This window comes from Mustela erminea, chromosome 9, assembly GCF_009829155.1.
Source record: "Mustela erminea isolate mMusErm1 chromosome 9, mMusErm1.Pri, whole genome shotgun sequence".
NCBI classification, from domain to species: Eukaryota; Metazoa; Chordata; class Mammalia; order Carnivora; family Mustelidae; genus Mustela; species Mustela erminea.
Window position 1 is genome coordinate 15,846,422 of NC_045622.1, and position 8,398 is coordinate 15,854,819.

The following is an 8,398-nucleotide window of genomic DNA, read 5'->3' on the forward strand; positions in this document are numbered from 1 at the left end:
AAACTAAGTCAGATTCAGGAGGTGGGGGCGCCTGGGTGGCTCAGTGGGTTAAGCCGCTGCCTTCGGCTCAGGTCATGATCTCAGGGTCCTGGGATCGAGTCCCGCATCGGGCTCTCTGCTCAGCAGGGAGTCTGCTTCCTCCTCTCTCTCTCTCTGCCTGCCTCTCTGCCTACTTGTGATTTCTCTCTGTCAAATAAATAAAAAATAAAATCTTTAAAAAAAAAAAAAAAGATTCAGGAGGTGGGTGGTGACAGGGGTGCTGTTTCCTCTGGGGCGGGGGCGGGGAGGTCTCTGTGAAGACGGGGCATGGCATAGGAGCCTTGTACCCCATTCCCTACCTCTCCAGCTCAGGTCAGGCCCCCTGGAATCCAAGACCACAGGCCCTGAGCTGAGCACCTGTTAGCAGGAGTAATGAGCACAAGGGGACCTTCGTGAACCCCAGGGCCCGACTACCCCTGAGTTCAGACACACGTTGCAGGGAGACAGGGGGAGGGAAGAGACAGCCCCTGCCTTCAAGGGCACGGGCAAGCACAGGAGGGAGGGCATAAGGCACGCACCCAGGAGCAGAGGAGCAAACACTAATTAGCGTGATGCAGACCGTCCATCTGTCAGGCAGGCTGCCTGGACAAAGGAGGAGAATCGGCGGTGTCTGTGGTGATTCCACATCCAAGCACAGGCCACATGTCACAGGCTTCCTCGTTCAGGAGGTCAAGAGATGGTTCCACTAACCTGAATGCCCACATCTCAAGGCTCCAAGCTCCCAGCTGTGCAGTGGCACAAAGGTCAGTCTCTTAGGGTGCCACTGCTCCCATGGAGCGCTGAGACTCTACGGGGTAGTCCCACATGGGCTCAGAGCCACTCCGGCCTTGTTCTCTGCACCCACCACCCAAGTGCCAGGGCCAGCAGCACCCCTGAGGCATTACTTCCTGGGCTTCTTTCTACTGTGAGTACCTTGATACGGCCAAGTCCACTGACACTGGAGTGAAGGCATAGGCCAGAGACAGGGAAGGCGGCCCCTGATTCTGCCAGCACTGGGGAAGCCGAAACTCAGTACTGAAGCTCTCACCAAGTGAGAAGGGAAATGCTCCCGCACAGAGAGGAAGATAAATGTTCTCCAGTTAGTCAAGCAGCAATTCCGTTCCCCTGGACAGGGGCGGGGGACGGCCTCCACCACGGCCCCCATCCTGGGTGGCCGTGCCAGAGCTCACAGTCCAGTCCAGGACAGTCCCTGCTCGGATGCGCAACCCGCCCCTGCTTCTCCCGCAGTGGCAACGCTGACTTTGCAAACAGGGCGAACGTGTCTGCTCGCTCAGTCTCGGGAGGTCACACGGCAAGGGTTCCTGAGCTCCCACGGGCTACGGATATTTCCGTTCAAGGGCATGCATCGCTCCTTTATCTCAAATCACACACGTCAGCAAGGGGCGGGGGCAGGAAGATCGAAGCGTTAACCCTCCCCTCTGAGGTGCAGGACCGGAGCCCGAGTCTGGCTTACCGTTCCCGAACCTTTCTCACGCGGGTGGGTTCGTGGAGTGCCTCTGACATTCTCTCACGTGATCTGCCTTCCTTTGGGTCTCATCCCCCACACGGCTTCCTCTAGCTCCCCCGTCCATTGGCTGTGTTTGCCTCCATCCTCCTAGAGTAGACGAGATTTGTCCTCAAATCCCTGGAAGGTCCTGGCCTTTCACATACATGTTGGGAGAGCCCCAGCCCCTGCCTCCCCCAACAAGTCCAATGGTCAGAAACATTCACCTCCAAAAGGAGGGGCGGTGGCACCGCGTCCCAGCCGAGGCCAAGATGCTCAGAATGTCCCGTTGCCCATGATGTGCATTTAGCTTACAAAGGGGAAAGTCTCCACAGTGGGCGCTACCATCCTGAAAAACAAAACGCCTTTAGGGACAATCGTTTGAATATACTCTGGCATGTGTACACAGTGCCTGGCAGCTGTAAAAAAAAAAGGAAGACAAAATCACTATGAATTGATAGGGAGTGATTTCCAGACGTTATTGTGTGGGATAGCCAGAGCGCACAAGAGGGTAGGTGGAATGCTATCTTTTGCTGGAGAAATAAGGGAAAATAAGAAAATGTACATAGATCAGTTTAGGATTATAAAAGAAATGCAGGAATGTTAAACCAGAAAATAATGAGGTTGATTATCTGCAAGAAATGGGAAGGAATGGTGCTAGAGATGGACTATTTGTCCCTCCCCAGCCGGATTTTGTATGTTGAAACCTAATCCCCAACGGGACAGCCTTAGGAAGCAGGGCCTATAGGAAGGGATGAGGTCGTGGGCACGGAGCCCTCAAGACTGGGGAAACCCAACAAAAAAGACCCACAGTCTATGAGCCAGGAAGCAGACTCTCACCACACACCAAAATCAGGTGCAGCCTCGATCTTAGACGTCCAGCCTCCAGAACTGGGGAACTAAATTTCTGTTGTCTGTAAGCCACTCAGCCTGTGGGATCCTGTTAGAACAGCCTGATCGGACTAGACAGACGGGGTAGAAGAAGGTTATGGGAGAAAACGGTATCTCAGGGTGTACCTTTTTTTTGTTTCAATAGTTTTGACTTTTGTAAGCATGTCCATCGTCTATAAATTCCAAAAATAAATTAAAATGAGTAAGAATGGGGAAAAAGGAAAAGACAGAAACAAATGAACCTAATTATATTTCAATATAATTATATTTCAATACAATGATGAGGATCATAACCACACTGAAGGGGGAAAAGAGAGAAAGAACTAATCCCAGTAACTTATAAAAGTAGTTTTTGACTATTTACCCTCAGTCTGGGGCAGGATAGGGTGTGTGCATATGTGTGTGTGTGCGTGCACATGCTTATGTGTATTGGGGTGTGTTTTGGGGTGTGTTTTAGGGATAAAGAGCCACAATGTATGTAACTTACCACAAATGGTTCAGAAAAAGATGATGGGTGAGGATATATACAAATAAAACTATGTGTGCATATAGTATTTATAGAGATATATGTGTATTTATAGACATATATTATATATGTATATTATACATATGTATGTGTGTATATGTATATATACATATAGGTATGTGTATATCTAGACAATATATACATAATTACATCTCTGTATATATATAGAGAGAGAGTATATATATACATAGTAGATATGCATATAGGGTAAACTGTAGTTTATGTATATAGGGTAAAAGTAGATCGGGTAAACTGTCAACAATAGGCAAATCAGGGGTGTCTGGGAGGCTCAGGCAAGTTAAGCATCCAACTCTTGGTTTCGGCTCAGGTCGTGATCTCAGGGTCATGAGATCAAGCCCCGTGTCAGGCTCTGTGTTCAGCACAGTCTTCTCCTTGAGAGTCGTTTCCCCCTCTTTCTCCCTCTCCCTCTGCTCCTCCCCCTGTGCACTCGTGCTTTCTCTCTCTCTCAAATAAATCAATAAATAAAATCTTAAAAAAAAACCCAAAAACTGTTAACTCTAGGGAGAGGAGGGTTGGCTTTCTATTAAAAATAAACTACAATAGGTAAATCTGGGCAAAGTGTATAAGTGGATGTTCTTTGTATTATTTTTAGGTTCGCGATTCTTGTGAGTTTGAAATTCTTTGCAAATAAAATGCTTAAAAATACCCTTATATTTGCGTTGCACCTGACTTTTTGTTGGCAAGCTCCACGGCGCTGGTCCTTCTCATCCTCCTACCCACCCCATGAGACGGCAGGACACGCAATGTTATTCTGTGTCCCATTTTACAGATGAGGAAGTGGAGGCAGGAGAGTGCTGAGGCACCGGCCAAGTAGCACCTCCTCAAACGGGGCGGGTCGCTCCCCCCCAGGGGTAAGGCGTGAGGTTCCTCCTCTGACAGCCACAGGCATTCTCCCACACTATCAGAACCCATTATGGTCCCTGCTCGTAATCTCTCTGGGAGGTAATGAGTTCCATAATTCTATTTCTGTGAGTTTATTACTCAGGCTTTTGAAACCCAACACGGGAGTCCGCTTCTTCTCTGAACCCCTAGCCCTAGTGTCCTCTCCCGTGGCACTCTAGCCGGGCTTCATTCGCTCTCCCTAGGGCTGGACACACACTTCAGAACGGCTTGCATGTTCTGTCCTTAGGTCCTATTTGTTTCTGTGTGTCTCCCTAAAGGGCAGGGACCAAGTATTGTTCCTCTGACCCTCAGCCCCCAGCTCTGGGCCCAGCCCTGAATGCCGGCTCAGTAAGAGGCTGTGGCGATGAATGAAACCTCCTCTTATTTGACCCAAACTCACCTCAATCAAGTCTCAAAGTGAGCCTTTCATCGTGGAATTGGAATTAAGTAGGATTCATGTTAACACTGTCTTGGCCGGCCTACTTCACAGGCTCCTTTCTCTTTCCTGCAGGGGGTTACAGATTAAGGGTAAGTTCAGGCCATATGGACACAGGATGGGGTCCCCCCACCCCCAGATACAGTAAGGAAGAGCTTCCTAGTGAAAGTGGTCTAGAGGGGAGCAGAAAGCATCAAGTTCAAGGGATCGCGTGGACAGAGGAGTAGAAGTCTGAGGGGGGTGAGTAGGACCTACCACTGCCGGAGTCCGGGTTCCGCATGAGTCCAGGCTTCAGCCCTGAGGGAAGTGGGAATTTTGGTGGGACAACATTTAACACAGTCTAGATGACCGCCTCCTGCACACAAGCAGCCTAGAAAGTAGCCCAAGGGAGACACACTGCACGCCTGTCTCGGGGAACATGAGGGATCCTTGCTTTCCTGAGTCAGCATGCGTGGAGGATGGGCGGCTATGGTCTGTGGTCTTCCCAGCAGAGCTCTGTACGGAGTGTGAGAAGGTAGAACTTCAAAAAAAAAAACCAAAAACCCTGGATTTGAGATAAGGCTAAAATCTTATTTGAAAGGATTTGCTTTCGATTTCATTTTTTTAAATGCATTTTTAATAACAAGAGTTTTCAATCAAAAAGGGGTATTTGACTGCTTGGAACAGCAGTGGGCTCTCCCTCAATGTAATTTGGATCTTTTCCTAAACCCACTTCCTTTGATTCTGCCAGCTCAGATCTGTCTTTAGTCAGTAACCCACAAAGCCTGTCATCAGTGGTGTGGAAGAAATTCAGTTAGGAGCATCCGTAAGTACATCCCAAACCCATCCCTGTAAGGCAAAGAGAGTAAGTTCCCACTCACGGGGCACCAGCTAGTGACATCACACAGAAACTTTAAATGTTGGAGGGGAATGGACCCTGGGTCATATGGGCCCAGCTGTCCTCTCACAGCACTGAGACCCACAGGGCCAATTTTCTGGACCACCCATGGGGATGGACATGTTCCCACCCCCGCGGCTGACTTGTTCTTCTCATTGAGCAGGATGCCGGACATTCTTGGTTTTCTGGATCATGGAAGAAGCAATGAGCACTCCAATCTGATAGGCAAGTTCAGGGACTCTTGTATTAACACTCCCAAGGAAGCCAGGGAGACCAGAGGAACGGCTAACCCCTGGGGCTGGGCTGCTCTGAGTCAGTCTTGGTTGGGCCATGGAAGTCAGTTGAAGGTCAGAGAGCTGGAAGCCTCAGACCTCGAACCAATCTGAGTTAGACACAGCAGTTCTGCTCGGATCCCTCCAGTTCAGAAGGGGGAGCTGTGATCTAGGCCTCCGGGGAGAGCAACAGTGTCTATGTGGTGGAGTGGCCAGGGATAGGAGATGGCGGCAGGGCCAAAGACAGCCTGTAGGACTTGAGAGAACCTGACCAGGGCCAGAGCCTGGCTTTCCAAGCTGCCCGTGGCTGGCAACCTTATGGAGGGGACAGGAGATGGGGTGAGGGTCGTACCAAGATTGGGCCAAGTCAGCCTCTTCGCTCATGGGTACAAACGTGTGACGTGTTCAGTTCAGTGTTTTCCTATAAATGTTCCAATCCTAGCAGAGTTTAGATCATCTGGTAATCATAGGCACCTTTTCCAGTCCTGGGACAAGGACAGAGTGAGGACCTAGTCGAAATTCGATGTATTCTCAACACAGTGGCCCCTAGGATCCTAGAAGAGCTCTCCTCTGTCAAACCTCCCTATGGCTTTCCATTTCTTGGACATCATTTCTTGGCCCCATTAATTCTTGGACAGCATCCCTTGTGGCTCCCCCAGTTTGTGGCCTCATCCCAGCCAAGCAGGCCTCCCGCCTGCCCGCCCCCAACTCGCCAGGCCTGGGTGCTTCGAGCTTGCTGTTCCCTCTGCCCAGGTCTGCTTCGCCCAGATATCCCCAGGGCTCTAGCCCTCACCTCCTGTAGTCTGCTGAAGCACCGTCCTTTCACAAAGCCCAGCCCTGCCCCCCAATTTAAAATTGCAACACCCCTGCACTCCCTATGCTCCTCCCCTAGTGCAGACCTCATTTCCCAGCTGAGGCACTAGGTGTTGAAATGATCCGCTTGTCTGCTGGGCTTCCCAGTAGAAAGTGAAGCTCTTATGGTTGGAATTTTTGCCTGTTTCACTGACCACTCCCTCATGACATCTAGAAGAGCGCCTGGCACATCGCGATACACCAAAATAGCCACAGAATGAATGACGGTGACGAAGGGGAACACTACGGGCTCCTAGCCTCACCCACCGGAACGGCCTGGCCCCATCTGACTACCTTCTAACAGGGTTCCCTCCCCCATCTGATCATCTTCTAACAGGGTTCCACCTATCCTTGGCTTAGCTCAGCTCCTGGCTCCCGACCCCTGCCTGCCTTTTGCTCTCTCTGGCCGCCTAGCCTAGCTCAATCCTGTCCCATTCCCCATGATGACAGAGGGGCCGAGACACATGTGCCTAACCTCAGCATTTCCCCATTTCCCAGGGCAGTGGGTCCACCTGTCTCTGTAATAACCTTTCTTGATTTGGAGGCTCAATTAGCAGCTCAGTCCCTCTGGCCTCTTTCAAGCAAAGCAATCCCAATATCATATGTGTGTGTGTGTGTGTGTGTGTGTGTGTGTGTGTCCTGCACCATGATACTCAAGCAAATAAGCCATCAATTTGGTCACAGCAGGTGACCCTCTAGCCGCAAGGGAAGCTACCTCCAATAGAAGGCTTTTCAGGGGGCAGATAGGCTTCCTTCCCTATAAAGGCCTGCCTCGTAACCCTCCATCACGGGAAATCCTGGCCAAGGCCTCCTCCCCAAAGACTCATCAGTGAGCCAACACAAAAAAAAGAGTCCCTTTCTGAGCCTGCTCCCTAAATCAAAGGAACGTCTGCTTTCAGAACCATAAAGTACGTGACGACTCAAAAGAGGAATTCAGTAGACACACGTCCCACTCTGCCCGAGCAATTCTTTCAAGGCTCACCGATGTTAACATCCAGAGCTGGTGTCTAAACAGCCCCGCACAGACTCAAGGATTCCTCAAAGCAGTAGAGCAAAACAGAAACAGCAGCCATCTGTCTCTTGAAATCTTCTAGGAGGGGCACCCTGTAGCTGGGAAGCCAGGCGAAGGCAGGTTTCCAGGTGGAGATGTCCCTCACTGGGTTCTGGGAGCAGGCTCTTTGGGGAGGCCTTCCTCCGAGGCTCTGGGAGGGAAGCAGGCGTATTTCCCACCCATTGCCTGCCCCCCCCCCCGCCGCCTCATCCAGCGGTCACAGCCGTGCAGGACCCGGCGGCACCCAGAGAGTCTGCAAGACTGCTGACGAGAGAGATCAGATCCAGGCCCAGCAACGGCCCCAATCATTCTGGGCCAAATTCAGTGGAAATGAGACACTTTTCAAGAACAATTTCTGGGTAAGTGGTAGAGAAAATAAGGTCACCCTGAACACAAGGAGCAGAGAAAGGAGCAGCCCCACGAGTGTGCAGATGGGTCCTCGACCCTCTGGGGGGCGGTGGCAGCGGGGGTGGGGGGCACGAGCCCGGACCACAGTTCCTCACATGCCTTCAGTGTGGAGGCACCGGCTTGGACAATGACATGTGTGGGTTGTCATGACGATGAAATTGAAACTGGGATAAACAATAGCCACTCAGCCCACAGCCTCACCTGTGAGCTGACCTGTCATTACGCCAGCAGCTGCCGGGGGCGGCGGGGGAGGGGGGGCAGGGGAGGCAGGGGAAGGGTCCCCCTGGCAGGCATCAGGAGATGAGCATCTCAGGGGCAGGCTTTCGTAACAGGTGGCCAAACATGTGGCTGGAAGTCAGAGGGGCCTTTTTGCTCCTTCTTGGGCTCCAGTAGGGAATCCAGTGGCCTTCTAGAAAAGGAGCCTGTGGAGGGACAACAAAGCACAGAGATTTAATGCAAGGGGCCCAAAGACACACAGCAGGCCTCAGAGAAGGCGAGGAGCTGGCGTCTCATCCTAAATTCAAAACTTCGGAAATCGCTCATGGCCAGCAGTCGGGTGGTTGGGGGGTGGGGGCACTTCGGAGGCTCAGCGGGACTTCCCGGCATCCCTCTCTGAATGGACCAACTCGAAACTGAATTATCCTCTCTGTTAGAACTTGA

General features: G+C 51.4%; 1 long non-coding RNA gene across 1 annotated transcript; it reads right to left on the reverse strand.

Annotated features, from left to right (window-relative positions):
• Positions 1-247: 247 nt before the first annotated feature.
• Positions 248-8,155, reverse strand: LOC116600189. The gene is made up of 4 exons (XR_004289543.1): positions 4,534-8,155; positions 4,243-4,347; positions 1,750-1,871; positions 248-1,633 (listed from the first exon to the last, which is right to left on the reverse strand). It is a non-coding gene; the product is annotated as an uncharacterized LOC116600189 (long non-coding RNA).
• Between the last annotated feature and the right edge of the window lie 243 nt (positions 8,156-8,398).